Genomic DNA, 18,141 nt, shown 5'->3' on the forward strand with positions numbered 1-18,141 from the left:
CAGCCACCTGTTCCCCTGTAGTTTCTAGTGCCTCCCCTTCAGGCTCAGCCTCCTCCTGGACTGTGGGAACTTCTGGGGTCGGTTTCCCATGCTCCTTGCCCTTCTTCCTTCTGGCAGATACCTGGGCCACTCTTTCAGGCTCTAGGGTCTTCTGATCACCCTGAATGGCTGCCATAGACCTGGTGGATACGCATACCTACCCAGGGAGACCCAACATCTCCAAGTGTGATCTGAGTTCCACCTCCTTCCAAGGGGAATCGTCCAGGTCAATGCCAAGCAAACAATCTACAGGCATGGTTGGACTCACAGCTACCTTCAAGGAACCTGAGATGCCCCCATTCAAAGGGAACCTGCGCCACTCTGCACAGGCGCTCTGAGTTGTCTACCACAACTACTTGGTGAAGTAACTGGGAATCTACCTGCTCTTCAGACACCAGGTGACTCCTTACTGCAGTCACATTGGCTCCTGTGTCTCACAGAGCCTCCACCCTCTGTCCTTTGACGGTCAACCACTGCCTGTACTTTTTAGTGTTCTCAGGCACTAGGGCTCTCTGAACCATCTCACTGTCCCCCATGAGACATCTGGCTCCCACCCACCTGGAACCAACTCCTCCCCAAGTGCTACACTAGCCAAACCCTGGGACTGCGCACCAGTTGGTGCCGGTGAACCCTTGGGGCAATCGGGGTACCCCCTCACATGACCCACCTGGTCACATGGATAGCCCTCATGTGGGGGACCCCCTGCCACAGGTTTCTCTTTGGAGAACCATGGCTTCTTCTCACTGGGGGGCTGGGAATCTTTACCCTGGGAATCAGATTGGGGCCCTTTAGAGAACTCCCCCTGTTTACCCTTACCCCCCCTTTCTTCTGAGAAGGACCCTACCCATCCTTGGCGTGGTCTCCCCCATTCCTCTTTTGGACCCTGGTGCTCTCCCAGCGGTCTGCTTCCTGCACAAGCTTCCTGGGGTCAGTCAGCTTGCTGTCAATCAGGTGCTTCGCAGCTCTGGAAAACAAACTGTACAAGTGCTCCGAAGCAATCAGATTGTAAAGCCCCTCATATGTTGTCACCTTACTGCCCTTCACCTAACCATTCAGTGACCTGCAGAATGAATCAACACATTCCAACCATGTTTCCTTTTTATAGTAGGACCTAAACTCGTCCTTATACTGATCAGGGGTGAGACCATACCCAATGATCAGGGCATCCTTCATGATAGTTTAAGTGAGCCCCTGGGGATCCCCTAAGGATGTCAGAGTGTCTCTTCCCTCTACCTTGAAGTGCTTCCACAGACCCGCCCCCCCCAATGAGCTTCAGGGACGAGATTCATATGGAGAGCAGACTCATACCCCTTAAACCACAGCAGTATGTCATCCTCCCTCTTGTAATCCTACACAAGGTCCTTAGGAATGTGCACCCTCCTCTCAGGCTGCACTTTGATGTTGCTGCCACCATCCCTACTAATCCTCCTCTGATCCAGCTCCCTCAAGCTGAGCTCATGAGCCAACAATAACTTTTTCTCCTCTATGGCCATCCTCGTTTTCTCCAACTCCAACTGGTGAGCCCTCTCTGCCTGTCTGTCCTGCAACTCTTCAGGAGTCAGACCCTTAGATGAGACACTGCTACCTGCCCTGGAGATCCTCCCCGAGACAGAAAAGGCCTACCCACAATACCATTGTGAATACTCTGCACTTCCTCCTCCTCATCCTCATCTCCTGTGTGCTCCTCAGCTTCCTTGGGTGCCACCCAGGCCCTCAGTGCCTTTTGCAGCTCCTCCTTTCTGGTGGAGCTCTTAATGGGGCAGGCAAGATCCTTACAGAACTGTTTCAGTTGGGCCACTGTGTAACTCTCCAGTTTCCCTACATCAAAAGCAGCTCCAGCTGACGCATCTCCAGACTGAGACATGATAAAATGTCATAAGAAGTGCAAAGTTCCAAAGGCAGAAAACAAGTTCCCAATGAGGTTCAAAAGTCAATCAAGGATTACCACAAAATGGAAGTAGGGAAAAATTCAAAAAAGAGAAAAAGCTAAATCACAAGACAAGTAGTATGTGGTCACGTAGTGGTCTGCACTGAAAACATATTGTACACTTAGGGGGTCATTCTGACTCCCGCCGGCGGCGGTAACCGCACGCCCGGCGAGAGCCGCCGAATGACCGCACCGCAGTCAAATGACCGCGGCGGTCATTCTGAGTTTCCCGCTGGGCTGGCGGGTGACCGCCAGAAGACCGCCCGCCCGCCCAGCGGGAAACCCACTTCCACGAGGATGCCGGCTCCGAATGGAGCCGGCGGAGTGGAAGGGGTGCGACGGGTGCAGTTGCACCCGTCGCGATTTTCAGTGTCTGCCACGCAGACACTGAAAATCTATGTGGGGCCCTGTTAGGGGGCCCCTATGACACCCGTTCCCGCCAGCAAGGTTCTGGCGGTGAAAACCGCCAGAACCAGGCTGGCGGGAAGGGGGTCGGAATCCTCATGGCGGCGCTGCTTGCAGCGCCGCCGTGGAGGATTCCCTGGGGCAGCGGGAAGCCGGCGGGAAACCGCCGGCTTCCCTTTTCGGACCGCGGCTTTACCGCCGCGGTCAGAATGCCCCCGGAAGCACCTCCAGCCTGTTGGCGGTGCTTCCGCGGTCGTTGGCCCTGGCGGTCCATGACCGCCAGGGTCAGAATGACCCCCTTAGTCACTGTATGTCAAGTACAAATACAAGTACAGTCCCAACCGCTGATCACCAATGTTAGAAATGCGGTCTTTGGTTGGCAGTCAGGTTACCCTCTGTCCAAGCAAGGACCCTCACTCTAGTCAGGGTAAAGCAGAATCACCCTCAGTTAACCTCTGCTCACCCCATTGGTTGCTTGGCACAAGCAGGCAGGCTTAACTTTAGAGTCTAGGTGTAAAGTATTTGTAGCAATACACACCGTAACTCAGTGAAAACACTACAAAATGACACAACACAGGTGTAGAAAAATAGGAAATATTTATCTAAACAAACTAAGACCAAAATGAAAAAAATCCAACTTACACAAGTCAAGTTACTAATTTTAAAAGCAAAAGAGTCTTAAATCCTTTAGTAGACAGTAAAAACACTATTAGCATTGAAAGGTTCCTGGCTAGCATCAAAATAACACACACGGGCAAATGTGTGTCGAAAAAGGTTAGTGATGCATCGATTTCTCACCCGCAAGCAAGACCATGTGTCATTTCTCCTTTTCCGGTTGGGTCGGTGTGCGTCATTTTTCCTCTCCACAGGACAGCGATGTGTCAATCCGGGCAAGAACTCGGGTCCGGGGAGGCATTGCATCGTTTTTCCGTGCCCAGCAAGGTTTGCATCGAAACTCCTGCTGCACAGTATCAGCAAAACCACGCAATGTGGGTTGCGACGTTATCAGCCTCCGTCAGTGGGTGTTGCGAGTCATTTCTCCAACTGTGTGTGTCGATCTTCCAGCTGCGAACCAGGCAGCGCATCGTTTTTCATCTTTGTCTTGGATGGTGCATTGGTATTTTCCCCCCACGGCGGTCTGTGCATGGATTTTCAATCGTGGTCTTCCAGCTTCACTTGTCAAGGCCCCAGGAATTGGATAGAGTACCCCTTGGCAGGGCAGGAGTCTCAGCAGAGAGTCCAGGTGCTGGCAGGAGAAGTCTTTGATGGCCCTGAGCCTTCAACAACAGGAGGCAAGCTCAGGACAAGCCCTTGGAGATTTCTTCACAAGCAGGAATGCACAACAATGTCCAGTCTTTGTCCCCGTGCACAGGCAGAAGCAGCAACTGCAGGATAGCTCCACAAAGCACAGTCACAAGCAGGGCAGCACTTCTCCTCAGCTCTTCAACTCTTCTCCAGGTAGAGGTTCCTCTTGATGTCCAGAAGTGATCTAAAGTCTGAGGTTTTAGGTTTTCTTCTTATACCCATTTTGGTCTTTGAAGTAGGCTTACTTCATAGGAAAGTCTCTCTTGTTTGTGAAATCCTGCCTTACCCAGGCCAGGCCCCAGACACACACACCAGGGGGTTGGCGACTGCATTGTGTGAGTGCAGGCACAGCCCTTTCAGGTGTAAGTGGCCACTCCTCCACTCCCTCCTAGCACACATGGCTCATCAGGATATGCTGGCTACACCCCAGATCCCTTTGTGTGACTGTCTAGAGAGAGGTGAAAATAGCCCAACTGTCAAACTGACACAGACAGGTAATCCACAAACAGGAAGAGTCACAGAATGGTTTAAGCAAGAACATGCCCACTTGTTGCATTTTCAAACACAAAATCTCAAAACCAACTTTACTAAAAGATGTATTTTCAAATTGTGAGCTCAGAGACCTCAAACTTCACATGTCTATCTGCTCCTAGAGAGAATCTACGCTTACAATATTTTTAAATGTGGCACCAATGTTAACCTATGAGAGAGATAGGCCTTGCTTCAGTGGAAAATGAATTTGGCAGTATTCCACTTTCAGGACATATAAAACACATTAGTATATGTCCCACCTTATACATTGCACCCTGCCCATGGGGCCACCTAGGGCCTAATCTAGGGATGTATTACATGTAATAAAAGGGAAGGTTTAGGCCCAACAAGTGGGTACACTTGCCAAGTTGAATTGGCAGTTTAAAGCTGCACACACAGACACTGCAGTGGCAGGTCTGAGACATTGTTACAGGGCTACTCATGTGGGTGGCACAGCCAGTGCTGCAGACCCACTAGTAGCATTTGATTTACAGGCCCTGGGCACCTCTAGTGCACTGTACTAGGGACTTACCAGTAAGTCAAATATGCCAATCATGGAAAGCCAATTACATCCACCTTTTACATAGGAACACTTGCACTTTAGCACTGGATAGCAGTGGTAAAGTTCCCAGAGTAAGAAAAACAGCAAAAACAGAGTCCATCACACGTCAACAACCTGGAATACAGAGGCAAAAAGTTAGGGGAGACCATGCCAAGGATGGCAAGTCTAACAAATACATTGCCAATCTTCTTCACATCATCTATCTGGTAAAATTATATAGCCAAATATTCTACCTCATTTCTATTTGGAAAATTAATGAGTTCAATACCTTTACCCATTGCACCATTTACTAAGCCTTCCTCAACATTTAAATTATGTCACAAAATGACTCGACAATTTTTAGAGACACATATGCACTTTTCTAATCCTACTGTCGTAGATACAGATTTCTCTAAAGAATCCAATTTTGATTGCAGTTTATCTGTCAGTAGTATTGTGACTCCATGATGTTCCATTTTATCAATAGCTATAATTTCCAAAATGTCTTCTTTCTCCAATTGTAGTAATTTGTCATTAAGGTTAGAGCACTCTTGAAGTGTTGGCATTAAACATGCTCTTCTTTATTAAAAATGAACATTAGTTCTGGTGCTGTAATGTTAGATGGGAAAATACTCTTGATAAGGTGGCTTTCAAAAGCACATGTTCCTTCTTTTGTGAGCACTCCTTCTCTAATGTCGTTCAGTATATTTCCAAATTCCAGATCAGATGATTGGCACATATTTTTCACTAATTCTTTGTATTCAAAGTTTAACCAAATATTAATGTTCCCAATACATCCAAGGGAACTTCTTCTTTCATTACGCAAAAGTATTTTGAAATCAGGTTGTCCTATACAGGGGTATTTTAGAGTAGGTCACAAAACAGAATTAAATGCTTTCCTCCAAAGAGTACAATTATAGTGTGTTCTTAAAATCTGCTGCATCCTTAAGGGTCTGAAGGAAAGTGTTATGATTGATACCATGCTCACTCCATCAATGATTAGAAGCTACAGTTTTTTCAATACTATTGATACCTCATTGCAAGCATCACCAGACCAATTTCTGGTGCTCAAAATTATTGTAATCTTCAACAGTTAGAATTAGTAGTCGATACAGAGAAATTCCTTTAATGTTATGTGTAGATTATCCTGTTGGCGCTGTTACTACACATGACAAATTTAAATATGTAGCCTTCTTTAGATAACAAATGAAAGCTTTTGCCAGTGCCAGCTTGCTCACTCATATGTATTAAAATTGAATTGTATAAAGAGCAATCACATTGTTTCTTCTTGTGGAGAAATCCGTGCTCTGTTTTATCTTTAACTTCATTGTAAATTTCTCTCTCTGTTCATTGTGCAGCTGTCCCACTAACTGTTCAAAATACACATTTTTTTTATTTTGCTTGTTTCATTGCAATCTCCTCTTCTTTCATAGGTATAGTTGCATTATTTTGAATTGCTGGTTCTCCAAGAGGATCTTGACTTCCTGGTGCAGAACTTTGGCTGCTTTGTGAACTCTCCTGGCTATCTCAGCAGCAATGGTTTCTTCCTATTCAATCTCATCTTTCAACACCAGAAGTATGTTAAAACATAGAACAGTGAATATTGTACTTTACAGCATTGAAAGAGTCTTCATAACAGTCAAAAGCCCATATTTAAACTTTTTTAGTGCTGCATTTGTGCTGGTTTTTGACGCAAAAGCGGGGCAAACTTACAAAATACGATTGTATTTTGTAAGTTTGTGCCACTTTTGCGTCATAAATTATGCAAATGCAGCACTAACAAAGTATAAATACGGGCCATAGTGTCAAAGTAAATCTGATTCAGTATGCAATGGCTTGAACAGCTGCACAAGTGGCAAGTAGAAAAACTCTTTTCTCCCTGGAGTTTGGCAACTATGCTTTCTATGGTTAATTAGATTTCCTTTGTTTGTTCTCACTATACAACCATCACATCCAATGACTGCTAAAGTTCCTTCTTCTATGTTTTCAGTTACATTAGTTCTTCATAGAGACACATGTTTTCAAGAGGGGGACTCCTTCTTGGGTACTATGGGCCAGATGTATCATCACAGCCCATTGCGATTCAGTAATAGCGATTTTTAAGAAATCACTATTATCGACTTGCAAAGGGCCATGTATCACATTTGCGAATCGGTAATAGCGATTTCTTAAAAATCGCAAATGCTATTACCGAATCGCAAATTGCAATACCGGCCCATAGCTGCAAATTGTTTGCATTTCCAAAATTGCGATTTCTAAACCAGAAATTGCAATTTTGGAAATGCAAAAGGCCAGGGTGCTCGGGGCCTAAGGCCCCCTCTCCTGCACTCCAATTTTTTTTTTTAACATGTAAGGTACACACATGCCAAAAGGGCATGTGTGCTTTACATGTTCAATTTAAAAATGCAGTTTTACTGCATTTTTAAATTTTGCACCAGGTTACCACCTGGTTGCATTTCATGGTATTTTGCAAGTGCAAAATGGCATTTTTGCACGCGCAATTTCCAGGTCGCAACGCAAGAAATCGCAATTTTAGCAATTTCTTATTTGTGGTCTATGAATGCATTTCATGCATCGCAGACCATTGTTTTGCACTCGCAAACGGCCGAATTTACCGATTCGCACCGTTTGCGAGTGCAAAACTTTTTAATACATCTGGCCCCTATGTATCCAGCATTTTAGTCTTTAGAATGTCTGTACTGTCGGGATTAAATTCTGCAAGGTATTGTATTTATTGGAAAGACTTCAATACTTTATTACGACTCCTTACAAGGCCTAGGCATATGCAGAGGAATCCTCTACACTTGGAGAACAAACGTGTCGAGTTTAACCTATCTGCACATTCATAAGATCCAATTTCCCTGTGGGAAAGCATTTTCAAACTGAAACTGTACAAGTTCTTGATAAGAGTCTTTTCTGCGTAAATTCCCCCCACACCTCTTTCACCTCTGTCTTCTCTGACTTTGTTATAGAAGAAGTTACATAGCGAGCAACAAATTGTACATCCATATTTGCATTCCACATGTTCAGAACACCAGGGTAGTAGTCATGTATATATTTTGATGCTTCTGATCTTTTGAGGTTTTATGTATGTTTTGGTGATTTTCGTGATAAGATGTGTCTCACTGCTCACTGCTGACAAAAAGCTGTTCACTCTTCCTTCTGAGCTGATAGGTCATAGGTGTCAGGACCCAACAACTCTGCCTAATTTGTCAACATCCTCAGGGGCGTTGTTTTAACCATGTGCATGTAGTACAACTGGGTGGCTTGTAACGTCATTGTACTATCTGCATTTCAGGATACATGTTGCCAATATTTGATATGTACTTGATGTTACCAATGCTTGTTCCACTGTAGTTGTTTTGACCGATGCTTGTTGAACACATGTGACTGTGTCAAGTCCTCGTGCTTCTAAATGTGTCAGGTTCACTTATTTATTGGTTGCCAAGCAACCACAATGCCCCAAAGGTCTTGTGGGAGCAGCTGCCTTGGGTTTTCAAAGACGTAAGTAATGCTGGCTCTAAATACCCTTGCTGTCCACATGACTCTGCTTGGCTTTCTTCCTGTCTGACAAGGCAATCTCTCTGCACTCTAGAATTCCCTCCAGGCCCCACCTGCTGCCCTCTTGACTCGGCTGGCAGCAAAGAGCCTCAACAGAGATCTTCTGGAAAGAACACACTTCTGTCAGCTAAGTGGAGCATGCTGTCTGGAATCTGTTTGTGTAGAATTTGTTTATGGTCTTGGACTTTGAAAGGCCTCTTCTAAGGACACAGACATGATTTATGAGCACACCTTAATGAGTGTTGAATAACAGATTTAGCATGGGGGCCTTGACAACTTTCATTTTGTAACTGAGGCCCGTATTTGTACTTTTTTAGCGCTGCATTTGCACCGCTTTTCGACGCAAAAACAGTGCAAACCTACAAAATACAATTGTATTTTGCAAGTTTGCGCCATTTTTGCATCAAAAAGCGGCGCAAATGCGGCGGTAAAAAAAGCATAAATACGGGCCTGAGAACTGTGCTAGAACTTTACTATCCTCCACTTGTTTATTTTTGTACTAATAGTGATTACGCAATTCAGTGCTAGGATTACTTTATGTGTGAGTTCACTTGTTTTTGGTTTGCAATTCAGTTTATGTTAATAGTGATTATGCAATTCAGTGCTAGTAATACTCTAATTGTTAGTTTTCTTGCTTTTGGTATTGCAACTCATTTTATGTTGTAGTTTACCATAGAAAACACAATGTGAAAGTGCAGATCAATGAAAGAGACTTGCAGAACTTCCTAATTTGTTTAGAGACATTCGGATTTCATCACCTTTTGTATGTATTAATCTGTGAGAAGAGAGAGAGGGCCAAGTTGCTGATATTAACAGGTGAATGTGCTGTGATAACCAAATTAGATGAATTTAATGAGATCAGTTCATGCCTTTTTGAATGCTATTTAATGAGACCAGTGCATGGTTTACTGAATGTTGTGAAACAGTCTCTTAATAGCACATAGCTTTACCAATACGGTAATTCATCACAGAATGGCAACTTCCAGCGTCTCCACTGAGAGTCTTCCATAACCCGAAGAACCTCACCTGGCTAGACATGGTAAAAAGGAGAGCAGTGTTTCTTTTTCTCTTTTTCCAAATTCCCTTCCCTTTTGGGGCACCTGCTGGGGCTCCTGGTGCTATCAGCAGCACCGAGAGGTGCCTCAGGAGGTCAGGAGAACAGTCATCACCCCTGCAGACATCCTAGTTTTCAGGTGAGTGTCCGCGCCCCAACAGTGGGAATCCAAATTTCCATCTTGTGTAAAATTTTGTTCTTGATCTATATTTTTGATGACAGTATTTACCACACCTATGATTTTGAAATTGTAGCACTTGTTCTCTCAATCCCATGTTAGCAGTTTCTTTTGGGATGGCACATGTTACGTACTGTTCTATGAAAGACAAGGCACACTGATCAGTGCCTGTTCCAAACTTTGGGGTATCTCTTACCCATAACAGCATGTGAAAATGTGAAGCACCTCCAGCTTGGTACTCTTTGTGCCACAAGAAATCAGACACTTCACCAAAAGGATGATTAGTTTTGTTGCAGATGAAAGCCATCATTGCTTGAAATCTGTGGTTACAATATCTACAAACATTTGCTGTGTCCAGTGAGACAAGTTCTCCTGGTGTCTTCAAGTTAGTGTATTTTATGTTTTAATTTGCTTCTCATATGAAATCAAGGAGATCACCCCACGTATACTCAGCACAACTGAGTGTCAGAAACCAGGGAGGTGTTTAAAGGTTTCTCAACATGCATTTCAGCTTGCCATGGTGATGATACCAATACTCATTGGTACCATGTTGACATGCCATCAAATTAATTGAGTTGTTTTCTATATTTTCATCTTTTTCATTAACTTTTTCAACAAACTTGATGGCAGATTCTGCATGTTCACCCCATTTTGAGAATGAGATTTACTGCGTAAAATAAGCCAGACAAGTAACTCTCCCATAGCAGATTAAATGTGGGGAATACACTGGTGGAATCTCGGGTCCTCTGAGTAAAACCTAGTTCATCTGTACTTTGCTGCTGGTATTTGTATAGCTACCACCTACTCCAATAGGAAACATGTGGAAAACAGCAAGCTTCTAAGCTTTTCTCCCACACTCTTAAGGGTGCACCTTTCACTTCTTTCGTCTGAAAGAGATCAATAGCATCTCCAATAATCGCCTTGGAATGTAGAGGATGAATACTGTAGTGTTCACAAATTTCTTCTGATCTGGATCGATCTATCTTTTCAATGTGACCTCTTGATGGAAGTGTGTCATCATCCATATGTGTAATATCTTGAAGATCATCTACATTTTTATAGTAAATATTATTTTGCAGCAAATGTAATGTTACTTTTTTACTTTACAAACATCTACTAACTCTTGACAGCAACTCTGGACTTCTGAATCTAGATTACCTACCTGGCCCATCAGAGACCACTGGACAGCCGGTCACCCAAGCCCACTCAAAGACCATCAAAGAGCCTCCCCCATCAGAAACCAACACCACAACACCCACCCAGTGTACCCACACCTCTGTCCCCAGGACACGTCAATCAGCAGTGTGCCCACCTGTAAAGGGACCCCAGGCCACACCTCGCACACAAGACAATCAGGGACCTGGGGTCAGTGGCAGTGGGCACACCTTTCAGAGGAGAGAGGCACAGGCCAACAGAGACACTGGGAGGGCTGCTGTGCACCAGGGGGAGGACAGGACCAGGGAACCGACTGTCCAGGAGGCACTCACCAAGATCCTGGGAGCCTACCAACATTCCCACGACATGATGGGCCAGATCGTAGACAATGTGCAGGAGAACAGGCTGCTGCAGGAGGCACAGTATCACGGGTTCAGGGAGGACTTGCAGGCCATCAACACCACCCTGATCAACATAGCAGGGGTGCTTGCAGACATAGCCAACATCATGAGGGAGGCAAAAGCACACCAGCGGCCCCCTACCACTACCCAGTCATCTGAACAGCCCTCCAATTCCACTGCCGCTAGTGGCCAGGAGGCCCCGCCACAGGATCCACAGGCCACCAGCATCCCTCCCCCTTCAGAAGGAGAACCACCCCGCAAACACTCCCTGAGAACCAGACAGAAGCTAGAGACACTTGCCAAGACCACCACCAGTAAATGAGACTCTCCTGATTGTCCCCCTTTTGTCCCACTCAGTCACCGTGTCCACCTTGAACTGTCATTGCTCCCGTTTGTATGTCCCCATAGACACTGCACCTGTGCTACAAACAGACTGGAACAATACCCTGGACTTTCCTCCATCATCACCCCATTCCATTGCACTTTCCCCTATATATTTTACCACTACAATAAACACCCTTGGATAAAACTCAACTCCTTATATTTCATGTATTGCAAATCTGAATTGATTGAAACAACTACAGCCATTGCAAATGAACAGTACATAGTATGAGCATAGAATGAATGACCTGTTGCTGGCTGTTGTGATCACATCAGGACACTGTTGTCATATCACCAACATCTGTAAAATGAATATCCTTAGGCTAACAGTAAGTAGGGGAAAGAAGTGGGTAATGCCAGCATGACAATGCCACACAGAATACACAAGTAGTCATAGAAATGTGAAGTTGAACTGTCTCACCTGTGTGTCATTGGAAGTATAGACGTATCACCAATGTTCTGTTGTTCACATCCTCATCCTCTGCCTCCTCTTACTCACTGTCCTCAGGGTCCACTGCTGCCACAGGGGCATCTCCAGTCTCCTCCTCCTGCAAAAAAGGTACATGGCGTCTGAGGGGCAGGTTGTGCAACATGCACCATGCCACTATCTGTCAGACCTTCTTGGGTGAGTAGCACAGGGATCTACCTGTCAGATGGGGGCATCTGAACCTGGCCTTCAGGAGGCCGAAGGTCCTCTCAATAATCCTTCTGGTTCGCCCATGTGTCTCATTATAACATTCTTCTGCCCTTGTCATGGCATTCCTCACAAGGGTCAGCAGCCATGATAGGTTTGGGTAACACAGTCACCTGCAAATATTGAGGGACAACACTTAGCCACACATTATCCCATATTGCAAACAGCATAAGCATACACCAACATATATTAGGTGGGGGCCAAGGCTCACCTATTAGCCACACCCTGTGCCTCTGTAGTTGGGACATCACATCTGGGATGCTGCTATTCCTCAGTACAAAGGCATCATGCACTCACCCAGGGTACTTAGCACTGAAGTGGGAGATGTACTGGTCCACCATGCACACCATCTCTACATTCATGGAGTAGAAATTCTTACGATTCCTGAACACCTATTCATTTTGCCGGGGGGACAAACGCAATATGTGTACCATCAATTGTTGCAATTATATTGGGGATATGTCCCATTGCATAAAACCCTGCCTTCACAGGGGCCAAATCCACCACCTGGGGGGAAGCAATGTAGCTGCACATGGGTTTTATCAGGGCAGACAAGACTCTTGCCAGCACTAGTGAAAACGTTGGCTGTGACATTCCTGCTGCCAAGCCCACTGTCACTTGGAAAGAACGAGTTGCCAGGAAATGGAGCACTGATAGAACTTGCACAAGAGGGGGGAACCCAGTGGGATGATGGATAGCTGAGATCAGGTCAGGTTCCTACTGGGCACACAGCTCTGTGATTGTGGTCCTGTCCAGTCTATAGGTGAGTATAATGTGCCTGTCCTCCAGTATAGCCAAGTCCAGCAGGGGTCTGTACACGGGGGTATGTCTCCATCTCAAAACGGCTGAATAATGCAAGGACAACAGGAATTGGAAGTGATTGTAATCAGATCAACATCAAAATAAATAATCCGATTTGGCTATGAAACAGATATGTATAAAAAAGGAACACTGCCCAGTCCAAATTTCAAAGGGCCCACATCGCCACAGGGCACAGTATAATGCCCAACTTGAATCCTGAGCACATCCGGGTAGAACACTGCAGGGGCATCAGTCTGCAAAAAGGCAGGCACATAATGGGGTGGGAGGAGCACCTCAGCCAGATGCAGGAACATGCCCACTGCTTCTGGAGGAGGCAGCCCGCACAGTAGCCCCTGGAGGGTGGACTGCATGGCGCCTGCCAGCGGTGATGGTTGCATGGTGGTGGTGGTTGGGGGAGGCTCCTGGGCAGCCCCTGCACTCAACGATGGCTGCATGGTGGTGTTGTTTGGGGGAGGCTATTGGGCAGCCACTGCACTCACTGATGGCTGCACATCCACAGCTGGCGATGGGGGCCCTGTGACAGCTGGTAGTAGTGGCAGTGTTAGCCTGGCAGCTTTCACTGGTGTAGAGTGCCTCTTGTCCTCCTGTTCATGGTTCACGGATCCCTTTCCGTTCCTGGCAGACGTGGATGGGCTCTTCCCCTTTGTGTCTGGTGGTGCAGGCTCCTTCCCCTTCCGCACTGCTGGTGTAGGACTCTTCCATTTCGTCCCTGGTGGTGCTGGCTCCTTCCCCTTCAGTGTCGTAGATCTGGTATCCTTACCACCACGAGTAGGTGGTGCTACCACTGTCCCCCTGGACTGTTTGGCTGAGATGCTGGGCTGTCTCCTTTGTACCCTCCACATACATGCAGGACGGGGGGAGGGGATGGGAAGAGTTCAAGTTGGGCAAGGAAAAGCCTGTTAAGGAGGGAGGATTAATGGGAGTGGAGGATGAGGGAGTGGTTGTCAGAGGTGTATGTCTGCTTGATTTGGGTACAGGTGGATGGGCTGTATGCTGATGTAAGGTGGATGGCTGTTGGGTGTCTGAATGCTTACGTTTGTGTCCTTTAGGTAGGGGGGACAGGCACAGTGGGAGAGGACACAGGGGACATGTGCATGAATGTTGTGGAAGTGTGTACCAGTGAGGTGTGTGTTCTGCTTGGTGTGGTGATGCTGGTAGAGGAAGTTGATGTAGTGTATGCAGGTGTGAGTGTGAACGTAACTTAGAGGGAGGCGGAGGAGGAGGAGGAGGAGGGGGAGACAGTGGAGACAGTGGATGTGGTTGTGTGTGCAACTGTCTGTTGTTTGTGTGAGTGCTTGTGGCCTGAAGTGTTCTGCCTGTGTTTGACTGTGATACTCTTGTGTGATGTTTTGTGTGCATGCTTGTCTGTATCTGTGCCTGGGATGGGTTGGTGTTGAGGGGACTGGGAAGTGGTAGTTGGAGGGGAAACAGTAGGAACAGGGACACTGGCTGCCATCAGAGAGGAGGCCAGAGCCTGAAACGATCTCTGTAGGGCCACCAACCTACCGTGGATGCCCTCCAGGTATGCATTGCTACATCTAGGATGCCAGCCCCTGGATGGCATTCACAATGGTTGACTGCCCTGCAGAGATGGATCTCAAGAGGTCAATAGCCTCCCAACTGAGGGCAGCAGGGCTCACTGGGGCAGGGCCTGAGGTGCCTGGGGCAAAGGAGATGCCCATTCTCCTGGGTGAGTGGGCAAGGGCAACTCAGTGGGGAGCTACTGGGAGGGCAGTGCAGGTACGGAGGGTGGCGGCTGTGCCTGTAGCTGGGGTGGTTCCAGAGCTGTCCACCACCACCAGGGAGCCCCCATCGGAGGAGGAATCAGAGTCAGTGTTGTCACATCCTGTCTCTGCCGGCCGTGGTGCTCCTCTCGCCCTCTGTCCCACTGGTCCTCTCGGCGTCAGTGGACTCTGCCTCCTGGGTCCTATGGGATGTAGCTCCCTCAGTCGCCGGGGTCCCTGTTCCTCCACCAGATGATGCTAATGCACACATGGACCGGATGACAGAAGAAAATAGGGGATGGGAGAGAGAAAGGGAACACTGTGTCAATTACAGCACCAAGACTACAGTTGACATACACATTACCATCACACACAGGGATCAGGATTGAGCACTATGCATCACACTGGCATTCCATTGGCTAGGTGCCACGGCAAGATGAGAGCCAACCACCACCAACTGCACCCCTCCTGGGACCCACTAAGCCTTGTTTGACATGTAATGCATCCTTGCTAGGTTACTAGTTTTTGCTAGACACTAATTTACCTTGAGCTGGATCAAGCAGCAATGGCTGAGCTGGCATTAAGGGACACCCATTAACTGAAACCCACCACCAGTATCCCATGCCACACAACAATGATTGTTGTCACGCTCACTGTATTCACACCCTTGTGGCTGCTGTGCTGCCCTCAAGTGCCCATCCAGCTCTGGGTAGTCCACCGCCAGTATGAGGGCTATGAGGGGGGTTAAGGTTCCGACGGGCACCCCGGCCTCATTCGGAGGCCATCCCCAAATGGACCTCTGCGGTCTTCCGGGCCCAGCATCTCAGGTCCTCCCACCTTTTCCTACAGAGGGTGCTCCGCATGCTATAGACCCCCAAGTTCTGCACATCCTTGGCAAAGGCATGCCACAATCCCTTCTTCTGATGGGCATGGACCTGCAGAGGTAATGCAGACAGGAGGACACCATTAACCATACAATCCAGCCTGTCACACTTGTGGCCCACAAATACCATTTTCATCTCTATTGGCAAACACATCACCCGGAGCCCTGCATGTACACTACCACCAGCCATACCCCCACCCAAATGACACTCTGCTAGCACACACATCTCCATGCAACCTTGTCACATCCATTGTGCCTATGGTGTACTCACCTGTTGGTCCGGAAGCCCGCACAGCTGCTCATACAGAGGTAGGACCCCATCCACCAGGTACTTTAACTCCTTCGAAGCAAAGGCAAGGGCCGTTTCCCCAGTCACACAGGCCATGGTAGGATCCAGATACAGGTCACAGCAGCACACGCAGTCGAGGTGTTGCCCTGGGGAAAGTCAGGAATCAAGTGAGGTTTTAGACAGAAAATGGCAGTCACGTCCTCAGTGGTGTACACCGTAACTGCCGCTGGTAATCCCCATTGGACACTGTACTCCATACAGCCCCATTTTAGCCAATGAGGAATAGCACGGCGGTGCAAGACTGGCTTCCGTCATGGCGCCTAATGCCGGGGGAGTTGTAATAGTATTTATATAGCGCTTACTAATCCCTGACGAGGTGTTGAAGCGCTTTTCTGCAAGTAGCACGTTACTCCATAACCCAAGAGGAATTAGTGGTGGATTAGTATAGGGAAATATGAGTACAGTTTTAGTACTATTTTGAGTTAATTTGAGCAGAGAATATGTGAGTTTGTTAGTTGGATTGACTAGAGTAATAGGGATAGAGGAGGGGAGAATCCAGAAGTGTTAATTGGGGGTTTATAGGCATAGGATGAAGCTTGGGATGAGTAAAGGAGACATGGAGGAGGGAAGAGTCTGTGGAAAGGGTTAGGGAGATCATAGTAGCAGGACGGGTTTTGGATGAGTCAAAGGTGAGAAATGAGGAGAATTTAGTAGGGTTGTTTGGGAGATCATGGTAGTAAACTGAGGTTTGGGTGCGCTAGATGTGTTAGATTGGTAATTGGTGCAAAAGTGAACTTATGAGATCTCAGAGGCCTCACCTGGGCAATATGATTTTAAAGTCAAAGTGCTTGTTGCCAAAATGCATAAACTTTCTAGTCTGTTACTTTGATATATACTTTAGAATTATCCGGCCATGCACTGGACAGAGAGGTGGTGAAATGCTCTCAATGGTGCGTACACCGCCAAATACAAAATATCCCCGAAGGGTACATATTTCACCATGCCCAATAAAAGCTGCCAACCTTTTAGTTTTTATATTCCAGGAAGGGGAAATAAATTGTGAAAAAAAGGCGGAACATGAGATCAGTAGGACATCTGAATTAAAGAATGAACAAAAGTGTTAGTTACAACTAGGGGGGAAAGTATTAAGTAATAGCTGCAGGAACAAGCATTTGTAATGTAATGGCTCTTGGGTTTACTTGAGTTAAAGCTATTAACGTTGTGAACTCCTAACCATACTTTTCTTGCCACATAAACTGAAAAGTAAAACAGTTTCACATAAGCGAGGCATCGGCCAGCATGAGCGCAAAGCAAACACACAAAAGCAAACACAAGTCCTCTCGCACTGAACTTATCAGCAAAAGTGCAACTATCCATGTAACCGCAAAAGTGCAATTACCCATGTAACTGGCAAAAGTGCAATTATCCATGTAACCCTGAAAGTGGCCGTTAAAACAGAACATGCGCTCAAAATACACCAATGTACATAAAAGTGGTGGTTGAGAGTGATCGTCTGCTCAAAGAATGTACCCTGCTGCCCTTTATATTGTGTATTTTTTTCTGACTGCAGCGTCCTCTGCAGCCGCGCCAAGCCCAGAAGAAGGTAGAGTGTCTCTAATCTATCAGTACACATAATTTACAGGCAGGATTTTACATGAACGACCATGTGTTGGTCGCCAAAACACTTAGGTTATAAAAAGAAATGGACCATAAAAAGTATGCAATGTAACTTCTATACAAATACCATGGTGCCGTGATGATGTTAAGGAAAAGGTAACATGCAGCACAGCACTGTAATCACCTTCAGAAGGAATGCACCCAACCAGCCTTGTGTGCTCATGTTGGAATGCCTGGAGAGCGAGCCAGGCAGAACAAAAGAAAGTTGTGCAGCCTCTCGAAGTGGCCACCATTCAAGATGAAGCGTGGCGGCTGTGAAGCAGACGACATGCTGATGTTAACCAAAAAGCAACAATAGGGCATGTGCAGAAAATAAAAAAGATGAACTTAAACGGGAATACATTTGTAAAACAAGGGTTTCCAGCTTCCTAGTTACTTTTTATGAAAACGCCAACGGGGGATGAGGAGGGAGGGTGTTTAGCATGGCAAGTAAGGGTGCTGAGCAGCTTCAAAGATAGAGTAGGAAACAATTACCAAGATTTTTTTTTAAATGTAAGCGACATAGGAGGAGGTGGGAGGGACCATCACTGCAATAATGTTTTTATATTTGCAGGGGGACCTAGGTGGAGGAATG

The sequence above is a fragment of the Pleurodeles waltl genome, chromosome 8 (assembly GCF_031143425.1).
Source record: "Pleurodeles waltl isolate 20211129_DDA chromosome 8, aPleWal1.hap1.20221129, whole genome shotgun sequence".
In the NCBI taxonomy this organism is placed as follows: Eukaryota; Metazoa; Chordata; class Amphibia; order Caudata; family Salamandridae; genus Pleurodeles; species Pleurodeles waltl.